The following is a 17666-nucleotide window of genomic DNA, read 5'->3' as shown; positions in this document are numbered from 1 at the left end:
TTTTCAGTCACGTGTGTGTGTGTGTGTGTGTGTGTGTGTGTGTGTATGTGTGTGTGTGTGTATGTGTGTGTGTTTGTGTCTGTGTTTGTGTCTGTGTGTGTGTCCTTGGGTTTAGTTCCTCAGGCACTGTCCACTTCGGTTTGTTGGTTTGTTTTGGTTTGTTTTTTTGACAAGAATTCTCATTTGCCTGGCATTCACCAAGTATGCTAGGCTGGTTGGCCAGTAAGCCTCAGGAACCCGCCTTTCCCTGCCTCCTCTGCGCTGGGGTTATGAGCAGTGTGTCCAGCACACTTGCCTTTTTAACCTGGGTTCTAGGATCGAACTCAGGTCCTCATACTTGTGCGGCAGGCATTTTTACCAACTAAACTGAGCCCCCGTTATCAGAGTTTTTATTATAAGAAGTTCCAAATGTCCGCAGTGGTGGGAATGAGCCTTCTTGCTTGCTTCGCTTAGCTCCAGTACTTCTCGGCTTCCACTGTTCATTCTCTGTCTATCCTTTCTCCCTCTGCTGTGGGGCCTTTTATTCTTTCTGTGGAATTTTGTTCTTCTGGCATCTGAGTTAGCAGCTTCTGTATGTGCACTTTGTCAGCCCTTAGGGAGGGTGGTGTTCCTGGGGGCGATCTGGAAAACTGCTTCAGCTCGGGAAGTGACAGGCAAAATAAATGTGCCCCCCAAACCTGAAACTACCCCGCCCCAAGCAGTCTCCTTGTTGAGTGAGGACTATCAGCTGGTCGAAATTCCCAGGCCATCACTCAGTAGCTCTGTGAGGTTGGATAAGTTATCAGGCCTCATTGAGAGTCATTTCCTTTAAAAGGGATTAAACGATATTGCCTTTAACAGTGCGGGCATGCGGGAGGTACCCTAGAGCTGTCAGAAGATGCTGCTCTGCGGCTGTTGCTATGGTTATTGGTGTTACTGCCATTCCTAGCATTACTGCCACCAGCAGGACCACACTTGCCCTGTCTGGAGGTCATGTAGACCTCAGATTTGTCTTGCAGGAGATACGGCTGTGCCAGAATTTATGAGCTCCAAGAAGGTAAGCTTGCCTCGTATAGAATTTGGAAGAAAACCGGTCATTAATCTTTAGTTAATACTGATAGGGAAGTACAAGTAACTTTCTTTGTTTGGGAATGAAACAATCCCCTCAACATGAGGGTCAAAATAGCAGTCAGTTGCCTTTGAAATGCAAAGACAGGTCAACTCCTGCTTTATTCTGCTACTTGGTACCCTGCCAGTCACCCCATCTCATTATTCTTGTCAGATTAATGATCTGAGCTTTTTCCTGGGTGTCTGGAACACACTGTCCTTTTCCTTCTCTCACTTGGGATCCTCTGAGGTGAGGTTCCTTGCACTTTTTTTTTTTTTTCTGTCTCAGACCTTAAGGTTCCTCTTGCCCTACCATGAGGGGAGTGCTGTGGCTCTGGGGGCCCTGGGTTCATGAGGACCCCCTGCAGAAAGATCCTGCACTTGGCCTGAGGATCAGCTGGGTCAGGGAGTGAAGGGCTGTGGCTAGGGTGTGCCTGTCACATAGTGAGGACTTTGTATTACTGTCCTTCCTTATTTCCTGCTGCGCTTCTCACATAGTGACTTCATGAGCTGGACTGTCCTATCCTGAATTCCTAGTGTGATTCAAGAGACATTTGAAACAGCAATTCCTACACCTTTGGAGCTACAGCTTTCTAGAATTCACCCTAAAAATTTCCTCCCCATTTTCTGAACTGAGTGCAGGGCTGCATTTGTATAGAATTTAAAGTGTCATTTTAAAAATTTGAGGTATGAGATAAGACTGTTTTAAAAAGCATTTCCTGTGCTGCCCGGGTGCAGGGTGCTGCCACTGCTGTTCCCATTCCATAGCAGGTCTCTGTACCCTGTGAGGCACTTGTCACTAGCTCAACAAAAACCAGGACCTTGGGACCTCAGAAATGGGCTGTGGGTTCTTGGCCATCACCTTGGTGTGGCTGTGAGGGAGGTGGGTGGGTCAGAGGGACGAAAGCAGAGACGCACAGAACAGTGTGTGTTTGCAAAGTTCTGTAGCTATCTGCTGTTCTGTTTGAACAACAGTGATTGCTTGTACACAGACTGCTCTTGTCCATTTTCTTTTGTGAGCCCATGCATCCTAAGAATGCATCTTGAAAGAAAAGCTAGCAGAGGAGCTTAATTCTTACTTATTTCTTCAAATATATTATGTATCCTATATCTTTTACACAAAGAAGCCACTCATTTTATCATGTAGGTAAACCCCCCTTTTCAGAATTCTTTGTTACCCAAGGGATGATCAGGGGCTGGGCTAGGTCATGGAAACCCTGGCTTTATGATACACCTGAAAAGTATGGTTAATAGACTTCCACATTTGGTTCTGCTTACCGTGGTGCAGATCCTTGGAGAGCACAGGGTATATCCACTGACTTGGGGTGTAAGATCAGTAACCAACGTGTACTGTGTGTTTCCTGTGTGTGGGGCCAGCTCTTGGGCACTAACTGAACTCAGGACACACTAGCCTCCTCACAGACCATGGCGAAGGATGTCATGGTTCATGTTATAGGCCAGAAGCAAAGACTGAGAAAGGGAATCAGTTGGGCCAAACGTAGGTGAATGCTGGAGCCCAGCTTCAGAGTCTGGCCTTCTGGCTCTAGAGCTTGTCAATCCCCCACCTGTGGGATTTCCAGGAAGAACCCAGTAAATACAGACTTAAATGATTTCAGTTTTAGATCGAAACTGAGCGGTCAACAGCTTTTCTGTGCCTCGGCGTAAATCCACTTGGGGTCAGGGAACACATGCCAGGCATCTTCTTCTTTGCTCCTTCAAGTGGAAGTGCAGGTAAGGTTTGGAAACAGAAGGCGTCCTGGGTGTCATGTGGGGAGAATTAAGCTCAGAAGCGACACCGCACTCTGAAGATTGGTAAAAGTCAGCTTTGATGTCATGATTAAAATCCAGGGATGGGATGCCCCTCGAGATTAAATCAAATGCTTTCTGCCGCCTGTGTGTGACTCCCTCATAATCAACCTGGTTTGAGTACCTCGGTAAACGTGATAAATAGGTTTTACCACAGTACGCGACAGAAGGAGAAGTCGCTGTTGGGAAGTCATGGTCTTCCCACGGCATGGCATTTATTTACCGATTTGATGCTCTGTCATATTGTCACCGAAAGCTTAGTACCTTGTCTGGCAGGTGACTAAGCCTGTTTGTCCGGAATTCATGAGAGAGTATTTTGAGCAAACATAAATAGTGAACAGGTCACGTTGGGGTGGTCAGCCTCAGATGGGTTTATTGTAAGATTCTTCTAAATAGTTGCCAGTTATTCTTCCTGTACTGTACCAATGTTGATTTCAAAATCTGATTTATTTTTTGATTTGTTGTGTTTTTGTTTCTGAGATGGAGTCTTGCTATAGCCCTGGCTGAGCCTGTGTGACTAAGGTCAGCCGTCTTGCTGCCTCAGTCTCTCATGCTGGCATTAAAGGCATGTGCCACCATTACCAGCCCTAAAACATGATTTCCAAAGACATGATTTCCAAAGACATGATATCCAAAGACAAAGATTTCCAATCTTTACCATCAATGCATGATGCTAAATTATATTTGGTAGATGCCATTCTCATACATTCACATGCTTTTGCCATTTTGGAATTGTGTACTGTATGGTCTGGATGTCTCTGTGTCCCCCATGAACTCATGTTGGAACCTGAGCACCACTATGAGTGGTAAGTGACACAGGCTGAGCTCCTGTGATGGGGATAATAAGAGAGAGGTGACTTTAAAAGGAGACCGTGAAGAGGTGCTTACCTCTCCCATGGTGTAAAGACACACCCTGCAGGTGCCATGGATCTACCAGAGAGCAGGACCACACCAGATGGAATCTGCTGGTGTCTTGAGGTTAGAGTGGCAGCCTTCTGAACATTCAGAAACAGGTTTCTGCAGCCATTAAGCTACCTAGTGGACAGTTTGTTGTAACCGTCTTCTGGGGCACCGACTGTGTTATGTCTGTGAAGGCTTAGTTCCCATCTCTAGACTCTTTGTAACGGAGAAAATGAGTCTGGTCCTTAGCTAAGTAGCACAGGACACTGGAAAGTTACCTCACGCCAGCCTTCATGTATCCGCGTGCATTCCACTTAGCCAGTAAGGCATGATCGCATGACTTCCTTATATCCTGTTTCCTGGGAGGGAGATTATGTTCTTTCATCCTTAAGTCCGTGGCCAGCTCCTGTGTGTGTTTTGAACACAGAAATCTCCCTGACAAAAACATCCAGAGAGGCTTGCAAGGAAGCTTCTTTTCAGTACATTAGTGCTGGTCTCAGGAAAACAGAGGGGGAGGGGATTGAGATTTTTTTAAACCCAGGTCTGCTGGGTTATTTGTGTTCCTTCTGTCTTCCTTGGACTTTGATGGGGATGGCTGAAGATTGATGAGGTATTTCTTGGGTTGTAGGGAAGAGAGGCTTTGAGCAAGGCAACATGGAAACTTGATCTGCTCTGGAAGCAGCCTTTGATGAGTATGGGTATACTCGGAAAGGGACCATGGCATCTTAATGAGCAGCTGCTGGTGGCATCCTATTTACTGACACCATGGCCCAGAGGGTGGGCTCTGACACTCACTGGGAAGCCTTCTTGAAAGCTGGTCTTGCTTCTTCTGGCCCCCATAACTATGTACCGTGCACATACCTGGGATAATAAAACACCAGAACACAGCCGGGCGGTGGTGGCGCACGCCTTTCATCCCAGCACTCGGGAGGCAGAGCCAGGCGGATCTCTGTGAGTTCGAGGCCAGCCTGGGCTACATAGTGAGTTCCAGGAAAGGCGCAAAGCTACACAGAGAAACCCTGTCTGGAAAAACCAAAAGAAAAAAGAAAAAAAAAATAGAACACAGTTTAAACATTCCATTTTAGAGTCAGCTAACTGTTACTGGTGTGGGAGAGAGGGGGGCAGGTACTTTACTTATTTGGAGTGTTGCAAGATGAGGAAGTGGTTACAGGGCAAGGCTCCGTGCACTCTGTCTGACCTCCTACCCTGTTCCTTGGCTGTCCCCTTTGCCCCATTGACTTCCCCGTTCTCACCTGAGGGAAGATTCTATTGTGTATATGTCTGCCCTTGTCACTTTCTGGCACAGAGTCTAAAACCCACTGATGGGATAAATGGAGCTCCCCGAGAAGGTGTAGGGGAGGGGCCTGCCATGACCCTGTCTCCTCTCAAGTGCTCCTGTTTGGGCCCTCAGCACTCCTGTCACTTTGCTGACACCGTCTGTCCTACAGCTGTTTGTGGCATCCGTTCTCTGTGAAAGCCGTCCATCCTCATCCCCCTCTTTGCTAATCCATGGTCACCTGGTTAAGCCCCTAAGAGGTCTGAACATGCTCGTGCTCTCCTCACAGCCTAACTTACTCTGTCTAGCTCATGGTTCTGTGTGGAAATTGGGTCCCTTGTTTTCCTCCCTCCCTCCAAACCAGGGAACTCCCAATGACAGAAACTCCGTTGTTCATCTCTACGTCACCTCAGAGCACCTGACAGGAGGAAGGGGTTCAGGAAGTTGTGGTGGATGCGCTCTGATCAGGAGGAGACACGCTAGATGCCTTGTCTCATGCAAGTCAGTGAGCTGCTGGTGACAGGGTTCAGGCAGGAGGCAGAGCAGGTGTGACAACTGAGTAAGCCTATGCATCAACTTCCCAGGGCAGAGGTGAGAGTGTTCAAGATATCTAGGCACATACACATTGCGTTTTCCCCTACAGCTGAAAGCAGGTGTTTGATTTAGAGACAGGCTCTCATGTGTTGCCCAGCTGTCCTTGAACTCATAATCTTGCTTCCCCCTCCTAAGTATAAGGACTGTAGCTGATGGGCCAGTGCACCTCACCAAAGATAGTTTCTTAATGAAAAAAACTGCTTCACCTCTGTTCTTGAGTATGCTTTGCTGTGAGCGACTATCAACTAAACGCGAATGAACTCAGAGAAAAGTGAAGCAGAGAACGAACACATGGGACCTTGGTATACCTAGAAAATAGATGCATAGATGAATTAGAATATTGGATGGATGTAAGTTGCTTTGTAGTCAACCGCAATACTTGTTTTCAGATTCAGAGGTAGTTTATAATTATGTAAACTGTATTAAAATTTGATTAATTATGAGAAAAATCTCACAGACCAGTTCTTTTTTTTTGGGGGGGCGCGGGTTAAGCGAATAAGGACAGTAAGTTGATGTGATTTCTTGATTTGGGGGATTTTGATAGAAGGTAATACTTGAAATCTCTAGCAGGAGCCAAGGACATGATCAATTCTGGAAACCCGTCTTTTTATCCCACCTGTATAGTGCCCGGAAGGGTCTCCTGGGAGAGACTGTAAGCAGCCTCCACCCTTAGCAGCTGCCAGCATTTGCTTGGGTGATAACTCGGGGAAGCTTTCTCGGTGAACCCAGCAAAGAAGAGCCGCTCTGCTCTGCTGCTGGGGGCCTTCCTCAGCTGTGCACACTGAACTACACGGTGGGCAGAGCTGAGCACCAGGGAACTGGATGGGACTCCTTCCCTCTCTCCCTTGCTGCCCTCTTTCCCTCCCTCCCTCCCTCCCTCCCTCCCTCCCTCCCTCCCTCCTCCCTCCCTCCCTCCCTTCCTTCTTTCTAGGACTTTTATCACCATTAGGTTTCATATATTATCAAAAGACTGCAGAGATCTGGGCAAAGCCAGAGTATTAGACCGGAAGAGTAAGTTGGGTCCATTGGTACATTATTTTTTCATTCATTTTCCAGTTTTTCGTTTGTTACACTCTGTTCTGCCCCTGGCAAGAAGTGAACATTAGATGCGTGGGTTCAGTGTATCTTCAATGACTAGTTGACATACATTAAACAGGCATTTACACACAGTCCTCTGAGCTGAGGGGATGGCAAGCAATGGAAGTATAATTGTCGTCAAACATACAGTGGAGGTGAAATAGGCAGGACACAGGACAGTCTATGTACATGTGTTTACATGTGTGGTTGTATGTGTTTGTTCATGTTACAGGCAGGATGTTTATGTATGTACATGGGGGTGGAAACCAGAGGCCAGCTTCAAGTATCTTCCTTAGTTGCCCTCTGTCTTACTAATTTTTTTTGCTATGGTTTATGCGTGTGTGTGCCCATGGGTTTGTGTGTGTGTGCTTGCCTGTGTGTGGTCTCAGGGAGGCAAGTGGTCCATGTTGGATGTCTTCCTCTGTATTTTCCCATCTTGTTATTTTGAGACAAGATTTGCATTGAACCTCAGGCTCTGGTAGGCTACCTGGTTAGTGGTACTGAGTGAGAGCTTGATAAATAGCAAATACAAATTAAAAAACACTGAGCAACATAGTCTAATGGATGCTCTTAATAGTTAATTGTTCTAAATATGAAATTTTCCTTATCGCAGATTTGAAATCCTGCAGATTCTTTGATGGTTTTGTTGTCCTCAGTTAATCCTTCTTAGAACTTTGTGGAAATGATGTCAGTTGTTTCTTGACTACTTGTGGCAACTGGAGTTATTTTCACATTTCCCATAGGGGCTGTCTCTTTCAAGTGTACAGACAAGCTGTTGTGGTTTCATAGACACTTCTGATAATGGAGCAGTTCAGTAGAGATTTGCCTGAAAAAGATCACCTGCGGGTGTATAAATGTTGCATTGGAAATTTAGAAGTATTAATATTTGATCTAAGATGCATACGCCTGTCCTTTTGGATTTGGCCAGCTGCGGACCCTGGGGACTTCAGAAACGTGACTCCGGCTTTGGGGATGGTACTTGTCTCATATATTTACCTTCAAGCTGTGCTGACAGCCCAGTGGAGTAGGCTTCACAGGTGAGGGAGCTGAAGGCTGCTGAGCAGTTGTAGACTTGCGTGCGGAAGTCTAGCCGTTGAGAAGGTCATATAAGCAGGCTGCTCTCAGATCTCCTCAGACTGCCCTTGCAGTGCTCACCATCGAGCCCCCACCACGACCTCCCCTAGGAACTGGAACTTGCTACTTTCTGACAGTTCAGCTGCTCCATGGATCAGTTCCTTCAGCTGGAGGGTTGACAACATGATCTCCAAGGACCTATCTTGTATCAAAGCGTCTGAGTGGCTCCTCACTAACTGTAAGCACTAAAGACATTCCTGGTCCTATTCTAAAGCGAGCAAATCAGAGGATGGTTTTGGGCATGGAGGATGGATTAATAAGCCTAGTTTCTCGCTGTGCTTACTATTGTCAGAGTGTCCTTATATTAGCCCTTCTGTTCTCTGGGACACTTTTCCCCCCTTTGTTTACAGTGAGTGTCGTGTCTAATAGACAGTTGACCATTGATTAGTGTATCATTGGACTGGAGAAAACTGACTCCTGCCTGGCCCTTCAGCATAGCTGGCCTCGGACTCCAGTTTCCCAGCCATGTTAGAGGGGAACCAGTTGATGGCAATGTTGAGAACCAACCCAGATGATGCCCTAAGTACCTGTAGGCTTGCCTCTCATTTCCTCTGTTTTTCAGATGTGAAAATCTTCCTTTAGGGAATGAAGATAGATGTCATCTAGTTTCTTTCCTTAATTTGCTGCCAGAAAAGCTTGTAAAATTGTCATTGTCTGATGTTTCAAAGACAGTTAGAACTGCTCCTCTCTCATTCATTGATGGGGAACATGCATTTGTCCAGAGCAGCTGACAAGTGACCCTCCAGGGCCCAGACTCAGGAAATTCCACAGGATCATGTTTTTGGCCTGTGAATACTTCAGACACTATACCGGGGGTGGGGGGCCTCGGCCAGTAAAGCCAGACCCAGATCAGTGAGCACCCTTTGATTGTCAGGAGGAAGAAGCAAAATGAAAGACTGGAGCCTGGTGTGAGGCAAAGGTCAGAGGGTAGCACTGAATGAGGTTGTTAGAAGAGTCTGGTATTTTCCCAAACCCCACACGCTACCAGTCTCTCTGGAGCAGGGCAGGTGGTATATAAACATTTGATGACCAACTGTAGATCAGTTGCTAACATGCTTATCTACTCTTTTAAGAGATGAGTGCACTCAGGGTTATTGCTTTGATAAGATGCCAGTTTTACCCTTAGTTCAGCAGCATATTCATGAGCGGGGGTGGGGGGGGTGGGGGAGGAGGGAAATGATCAGGGCTGTAAACGTCTGTGCATAAAATACAGTCACCACAGCTTCTCTCCCTGGACCACGGCCTCTCCCTTGGGCAGCTGTTAATGACGGACAGTTAATGAGAGTGTGATTATAAATTATTTTCATGTACTTAAAAGGATTCTGGATCCTCTGTAGAGGGGTGACTGCTTGGCCTTCAGGACACACTGGTCATAGTTGAAAGTCACTGAGTTAGGCAGTTCACTTTCACATGTCATTTATATTTACATCACCCTTGGCATTACCACACCACAAAATACGTGGCCTTACGTACATTTATACTTTTTCGAGCATTCTCTTCTCGTGACTGTGCTTCTCTTCAGCTGAGAGGTAAAGAGGGAAGCTGAGGAGCTGCTGTGTGTTGGGGTTGTCCAGGCACAGTGATTGGCTAGGCAATTTCAGCTTCGGTGTGCATGGAGTCAGCCGGCATCTTACGATAGTGCAGATTCTGATCCAGTGGTTCCAGCCTAGGGCCCGAGGCCCTGCATCTCCGAGATACTCGCAGGTCACACTGCTCCTTTCAGTCTGTGGATTACTGGAGTTTTGAGGCTGGCTCTCTTTTCCATTTCCTAGAAGGGTGTCGTGCTGTAAAGGCTGTGGAATTATTGCTCCAAATAGCAACCAAAAGTTAGACTTTGCTTTCAGTATGTGCTCCATCCCCCTGGAGACACTTCTGCAATTACTCATTTTGATTTATGCCCCTGGCATTAAAAGCTGTGCTAATACTGGCGCTGTTTTATAATCAAAAATTGCAACGGGTACTAAACTGTTTTCTTTCTGATTTTTACCAAATCCTTTTGGGGATTGCAACAACTTTGGTCTTTGATGTAATGGTTAACTCTCAGCAGTCAGGAAGTATGCCAATGCACATGGTTGGGTTGAAGGAAGACAGGAGACTATAAGAGTTAAGCCTTTGGGTACAAACCATAGAGTCGTCATCTAGTGGGAGATTAAGTATGGAAGACATGTGACTATCTCCCATAGCCAGGAATCTTTGGCCCACTGTTTCACAGTTGCTTCGGGGCATCGTGAAGGTCACGACTCTTTCCTGTTTCCTTTTTGTGTCTGCTGTGTGCTGGAGTGTGCCTGTCTCTCTGGGCTGCTGTTGCTCCCTGCATTGCATCTTGCAAGGGAAGAGGAGTTTGGGGAGCCGAGGAGCCCATTTAGGTGCAGACTTTCCCACAAGAATTTGCACTGTATTCTTCCCTCAGATCTCACAGGCTAAGGCGCCATTCACTGGCGCCGAGGAACCCATCACTGGTTGGCTTAGATCTACTTGGATCTGTCCCCTGAGGGATAGCAACAGTCCAGGTTGTGGTGGAGCAGGAGAGGTGTAGAAGGGGAGCAGTGTGTCACAGGATGAGTGGTGCCAGGAACTTGGTCTATTCTAAACTCTCCAGTCAGGTAGGCTCCTTTTAGTGGGTGTGCTGAAAAGCCACGGCCATTGTAGAGGGAAAACCGTCCTAAGCACAGGGTACCCTTTCTAGAAGGAAACCGGCCCTGTAAGTGTACGTGGCTGCTGTCCCAGGTCTTGCCACATCTTGGCTCTAGTCCCTTAGCCTTGAATTCTGCTCCTGGCCCCGAGTGAGTGGTGCTGCCGCCTTCTGAGCAGGGTTCCGGAACCCAGAGGTATGGTGCTCACTTGGACCCTAAAAGCGTCCCTTCTGCCTTCCTTCGAGGAAGTGCTGTCCCAGGCTCATCTCTGTTCTTCAGTTGCAGCTTTTCCAGCTGACAGGAAGGAGGCCGTGGGCCCTCGGGTTTCCCCCTAGATGTGGCTCTCAGTGCTCAGAGGCCTTGATGACATTTGGTGATGGCAGGGCTCCAGGGAAAGGGAGAAGTTGCTGTGATTCAAATTCATAAGCAAAAATAAACTGGTGGACAGAAACCAGGGTTAAGCACGCCTTACAAAAGTAAAACAGAAACGGTTACTTGGTCAGTTACAGAAGCCGATGGCACGTGGCTGGCTTTTGTGACACTTGGGTAAGCTGACATTGGGAAGAGTAATACAGGAAGCCAGGGGCTCCACGGGCGTGCTGACTTCTGCCCTGGGAGGAGCTTCCTTGTTCTTCAGTGCCAAATGTGGGGTGCCGGTCAGGGAGGGGGTTGATCACAGTTCCAAGGGCATTGCTATACTTTCCGAAGAACAATCTTTGTGCAGTATGTAGGCTGGACTGCACTTGCTTGGAAAAGGTACACCTGGCACTGTACTTGGGAAGCCATGGCTCTCCCTGGTCCTGCTTTCCTTCCATCTCCAAGAAGTAGGGGGTAAACGGGCCCCAAAGTATCATAGTATCATGTGTTGCTTATATTCTTTTTTTTTTTTTGGCTCATGCAAAGGTCGCTCATCTATTTCCTCACGTCTGGTGTCCCTGGAAAGTCAGTTGTGTCTGAAGCATGACTCTGCAAGCCCATGGTGTCTAGGCCCAGGGCTTCCACCCTGTTGGGTACTGAGTAGGAACGGGGTCCACCAGTACTGATAGCATCTCACCCAGGATACACTGACAAGCACCCTGGTCTGAACAGCCCAAGAAACATGGGCTACATTGTTAAAAAAAACATACTCTACAGTTGGTGCCGAACAGAACTGAGAACATTGAGCATTGGTTTTCCTATCTATTGCCGTTCAGTTTGCATAGTAGTAATTAAAGCCACAGGGTCCTTTATATTCCTGTTGGACGTCTGTCATTTTAAGGAACCCATGGGGCTCAGGGAAGCCAAGATACCGGTGGGGCTGATGATATTACTAGGTATGTACAAGTACATTGCGGTTTGAGAGCCTCTCATAAAGGGGTTGAGGGAAGTGGGAAAAAAACAGCAACCAACCAACCAACCAACCAACCAACTAACCAACCAACCAACCAATCAACCAACCAACCAACCAACCAATCAACCAACCAACCAACCAATCAACCAACCAACCACCCCCACCAGGATTCAAGTTAAATTATAAAGAGATTGGTTTTGGTGACATTAATATTGACTAGAGAACCTCAAACTACTTTTTCTGAGTTGTGTAAATCACAACTTGATCTTTACTCTGGGGAAGCTTAGGACTTTTTCAATTTAAATTTTAAATTTTAATTAAAGCAAAAGATTAACCCCTGCCATATTCCATTTTGAATTTTGTCGGGGGCTAATTAGCTCTCTTTTAGGAAGACTGCGATTTTATTTCAGACCCTCAGCAACTGTGTTTGTTGACAAGACGTGAATCTTTTTATTCCTCCCTCTTCAATTCCCGTGTCCACTAAATCATCATAGTGTCTTTTCACAGAGTGGTCCTCTTGATGGCGCTGCTAGGTTACAGCTGTGTCTGCCCGGCTCCCAGCCCTTCTCCTCTCCTAAGCAGCTTTGCATGGGACTTTACAATATTTCTTCTCTAGAGACAGCCACCTTGGTCCCCATTGCTAATTGGACCAGTTGCAAGTTGCCTTCCCTGAGCTTGGTCCCTTCAACCTTCTCACTCAGCTTTTGCAAAACTTTTGCCTCTGGTAACAAAGGCTGCTGGTAGCTAAGACCTCTCAAGGACCACCCTCCCTTCAGCTAGCCTCTTCAGGATACTGAAAGTTTGATGTTGTCTTATACATTGTGAATAATCTTTAGAAAGCTCTGAATGTTTTCCATACAAAGGTTCCCGTGTGTGTGTGTGTGTGTGTGTGTGTGTGTGTGTACCTATATATATATTAAATATGTAAATATTTTTACATGTCACAGACCGATTGATGACAAGTACTGTTGCCGACTGAGCCACCTCTCCAGCCCACCCGGTAGATGTCCTTTTTAGACTGCCACCGGCACCGTGGAGAGTTCTGGTGGTGGCAAGGGCTGGTGACGTCACAGAGTCCTTCCTGACTCTTAATGAAACCGATGTTCAGTCTAATTCTGCCATTCATTAGCAAGCAAGCCCCTAGATGGTTCTCCCACTCTGTCCTGTCAGCTTAGGGAAATCCCTGGTCTTGATCCCTCGTAGGTGGATGAGAAGTTCTCTTGTGGCAGGCACACCAAGAATCCACAGGCAGGTCTTGCCTTGTACTTGGCATCAGTAAGCCAGATCTACACAGGAATACTGGGGTGTGAGTCTGCATATGGCCAGACTGGGATCTTTTTTTTTTTTCTTTCTTTCAAGGTGAAGAAAAGCTCAAATGCTTTAACAGCTTTTCTGTGCTGAACCCCTCCATTGTCACCGGTAAAAGCTGTTTTCCAGCATCCATCAGGTTTCCGGACAGGTCACTTGTTCGTCCTGATCATACATCCCTGACATTTGACCTGACTCGTACTTTTCTAAACTTTGATATAGAGAATAGGAATGTTTGTAGTGGCCTCTGATCACCACGGGCTCCCAGGATCCCTCCCGGGTCTTCATTAGAAGGCCAGCTGACCCCCCAGGCTATGGTATTACAAGTCGAATATCACACTGTCCTGTCGATTTTAGACGTTATAACAGCATCACTGGCAGACCAGCTTTGCAGACTAAATCAGAAAGGCGAGATCGCTCTTCCCATTGTTTTGCTGTCTTTTTTTAAATCGGTGCATTTGTTGCCAACAGTGAAAACAACAAAGAAGCGTTTCCTTAAAGACACTGGTGTTTGTTTTCTCTGGGAAATGAGCCCAGCAGGTCTGTTTCCGTCTCCTCTAGCTGAGTGGCAGAAGCTTGCTGGAGCCCTGGGTGGGAGGTTGCTGAGAGTGAGCGCCAGAGCTCCCTGTAGGACTCAGCCCTCCTAGCACCAAGGCTGAGCACCAGCTGTCCAGTCTCAGGGACTGTGGTTCTCAGGACCTGGTCTCCTTGCTGTTTTCTTGCCACCCCTGTAGATACTTGACTTTCCCACCCTTCGAAGCTGTCAGACAGTTTTTCCTTCTTGGCTCTGAGCTTGGGCTTTGCCCACACTGTGCCATTGTCTGGGATTGGCTTCCCATTAGCTTGCTTGTCCAGCTCCTCACCTCACTTCCAAGGCCGGGTCCAGGGCCCGTTTTAGATATTGTCCTATGGTGACAGTTATCGCTCGTGTGTTCTCCTGCACAGACACATTGTGCTGCTGTGTATTATTTCAGGTCCTTTCCTCCTGAGATGGTAATATCTTAATATCCATAAGCAGATCTTTCTCACTCATACTCCATGTCTGCTACTGAAGGATGCAGATGCTGACCCTCCCCCACGGCCCACTGAACGTTATTTGTTAAAAGGTGAGACCAGTAAGCTGTCTGTCATTCACCCTAAGGAAAATTTACATATGGGAAGGGAAAGAAGGATAGAGCTCTACAATGAAAGCAACAGAAAACTAGGCCCAAATGAGAAATCTGGTAAGAAAACAGAGGTCCAGGAAGGTTATGAGTCACACATCGTGCGATCTACCGTCTGTCTCTTAGTGTATGATAGTCTCAAAGTCAGATAGCTCCAATGCTGCAGATCCTCTTCAAGGCTTTCTCGTTATATATCCATCTAGGAGGATGACCAAATGATGATCAAGTCACACAAATGATGCTTGACAGAATAGGCAGGCTTGATGAACATAGATCAAAGGAATCGCCAAGGATCAAGATGCCAGGGATGCCTCTGTCACTAAGGACTCCTAGAATGCCCTTTGCTGTTTCTGCCTGCAGTAGAGCTGTGGAGGGAGACCCTGTATGTGAACTACAAGCATCACATGTGGAGGCAGCTCTGGGAATGCTAGGAGCTACTGAGATCAGCAGAAACGCTTTGGTGAGGCAGGAGGTTCTAGTTAGATCTGGGAGCAGTGACCGATGGTGCCGGAGAGGAAGGGGCTGATGTTCACGTGTTAGGCTAAAAGGGGTTTGACTTCATCCTAAGGGGAAAGAGTCTCTTTAACGGGCTTTTAAGGAGGCCTTGGGCCCGCGACTAGGGAAACCTCTTTCCTTGCTTAAGCCTGGATCTTAGGGGAAACAGGAGATGGGGGATTCAGGAGGCTGCCGCAGGACCCTTAGCAAGAAGTAATGGCTTAAACTGAGGGCCTGACTGTGGACAAAGGAAGGAGCAAATGGATTCAGAAGATTTGGGAGCCTTTCCTTACTAAGATGATAGTGCTTTCTGCCTTTTCCCCTATAGTGGCTTTTACCCATGTCCTACAGAGGCACAAAGGTGGACCGGCTGAATTCGTGTGTAGCATTTGATTCTTTGTTGCCAGAAAGATGTGCATGATTTCTGACCCAGCCCCTTCAGTTGTATGCAGGTGCCCCTAGGAAAACCTGGCTTCCCACTCCCCGCCCCCCACATTTGTTCTCACTGTCACATGAATACTGTCTGAACGGAACAGAGTATACCGGTGCTCCTGTTTGCATAAGTACACTATGTTCTTTTGTCAAAGGCTCTGTTCCTCAGAACAGATAAAATGGTCTGTGTACATATTAGCCATACATGGAAGCAAAACGTAACTATTCTGCAGTTGTAATGGAGAGTGGATGTTGGCATGGGTGTTTTCTGCTTCTGGAATTTTTTTTTTCCTGAGCTCTAAAGACATTTAGCCATCTGTTTCTGACTTTAAAGTAGATGTTCTGAGCTGAGGCTGTGAATAAGTATGTGACTCATGTGATTCATGGAAGATACATTATCAATGTTTAATTGCTACTATGTATCTTTCTCAGCTGTTTTTCCAGCTTTTCAAATGTATCCTGTAAGCAGGTAGAATTTTGAGGAATTGAAAAGTAATAGCTATAGTTTAGTTGGCTCACATCTTTTAAGCGCCTTCAGTGTAAGAATTTAATTTTCCCTCAAAGTGGACTTTGTACACGTCATTATTTATAGATATTATATATTTATTTAATGTTATCATATTGTAAGATCATTTTAATAAAAATAGAATGTTGATTTCTTTCTTCAACTTTCATTTGGGAAATACAAATAAAACTGAAATTTATATTTTTAAAAGCCTTAGAATAGTCACAGCCTCTAGCCATGGGTAGTAGTCACGTGACAGTTCACGTGACTCCTCTGCGAGCTCCTGCAGTACAGACATTCAAAGAATTTCAGAGCAGGAGCCACACATGCGAATGCAATTGTATGGCATTTTCAAATAAAACCTTTGTTTGATACTAACATGCAAGGAGCATGCGGACCAGAGATGCCGTCTTTCCGTTTCCATTTCCTTTACTTGTAACTGATGTCCTGTTGGGAGTTGAATATGTTTAACTGTAAACAAAGTCAGCATATTTCCACTTGCGGGACCAGTCGCAGGGCTACTAAATCACACCTGTGCGTAGCTGCGCTGCAGATCTAAAGCAGACCCCCATATGCTTTGGGTGTCGCTTTGTGCTGGCGGATGTTCTTTGTAACTGCGTGCCTCCCGACAGTCAACAAAGGGGACCATCAAAAGGGAATGATACCAGAGCAGTATTGCAACAATCATTCTGCGTAGTATCCTACATTGTGCTGTCTGTTGGCTAACCTCCCTGCTTTTGGGAAGGCAAGGTCTTCCTATGTAACCCTGGCTGGCCTGGGACTTGCTATGTAGCCCTGGGTGGCCTTTGCCTCCCAAGTGTTGAGATTAAAGGCACACACCAGTGCACCCTGACCTTTCTGTCTACTATTTCACTCTCCAGGGGATACTTGTCATGGCTGTTACCAAGAAGTAGCTTAGTCCAGAGCAGCAGGTTCTTTAATTCATAAACTACTTTTACTCTACATGCAAACATATAAACGAGGATGTGTGCAGTAATAAGCAGTAGCTGTTCAGCACTGTCCATTATGGAAATTAGTTTTGCATATTTGTCTATATGCATGTGGAGTATACCAAATTAAGCTCACGTACCGAATTCCTAGTAGATGATGAGTATTAGGAGGAGTATTGTGTTTCTGGCCAGTGAGATGGATCAGTGGGTAGAAGTGCTTGCCACACAAGCCTGAAGGACCTGAATTCGATCCCTCGAACTCATGTATAAGAGCCTGATATGCTAGCGTGTGTCAGTAGTAATCCCAGTGAGCCCATGGCGGAGTGGGAGGTGGAGAAAACCCCGCACCTTGGTGAGCCAGCTAGCCTGCCTTAGGCAGCAGCACCGCAGACACAGCGAGAGAGACAGAGCCTCAGTTGGTGGAGAGAGAGCCAACTCCTGGAAATCGTCCTCCGATCTCCACAAGCACACCATACCCTACATTGATACACTCATGTGCATGCACATGCATGAATGTACGAAGACACATCCACTCATGTCCACACACAGTAATCAATGGAATAAAGTGAGAGATTATTTTAATTCTACATACCATTCCATCCACACTTACGAAAGTGATCCAGGAAGCAAACCCTGGGAAAGACCCACTCTTTGCTGACTCAGCCTTTCCTTTGTGTGGTCGTTGCATAAGGAAGGGCAAAACGAGGCCTGCTTTGAGTTTTGTGTAATTTGTATGTGGGTTTGCTTTTATGATTTTGCTCAAGGTATTAGTATATACTGCTTAGTCTAGGACACGATATGGAGTGGATTCTTTTTTTTTTTTCTTTAAAAAAATTAACTTTTGGACATTGATACTTGGAATTAAATGGACTAGGAAAATCACAACAAAAATATAAAAATAACTCTATTACATTCTACTCTTACTTTTTCCAGTTGTATTCTTGTTAGTGATTAACAAAAAAAAACTTAGATGAAAG

The 17666-nt window shown here is 46.3% G+C and overlaps 1 protein-coding gene across 6 annotated transcripts in view; it reads left to right on the top strand.

The window, feature by feature from the left end:
* The window catches only part of Stk39 (serine/threonine kinase 39), a 276759-nt gene that overhangs the window by 89699 nt on the left and 169394 nt on the right, over positions 1–17666 (top strand). The gene's annotated exons all lie outside the window — the stretch shown is intronic.

Source organism: Peromyscus maniculatus, chromosome 4 (genome assembly GCF_049852395.1).
Source record: "Peromyscus maniculatus bairdii isolate BWxNUB_F1_BW_parent chromosome 4, HU_Pman_BW_mat_3.1, whole genome shotgun sequence".
NCBI lineage: Eukaryota > Metazoa > Chordata > Mammalia > Rodentia > Cricetidae > Peromyscus > Peromyscus maniculatus.
The sequence above is the reverse complement of the archived record's forward strand: the minus strand, read 5'-3'. Positions and strand labels throughout refer to the sequence as shown.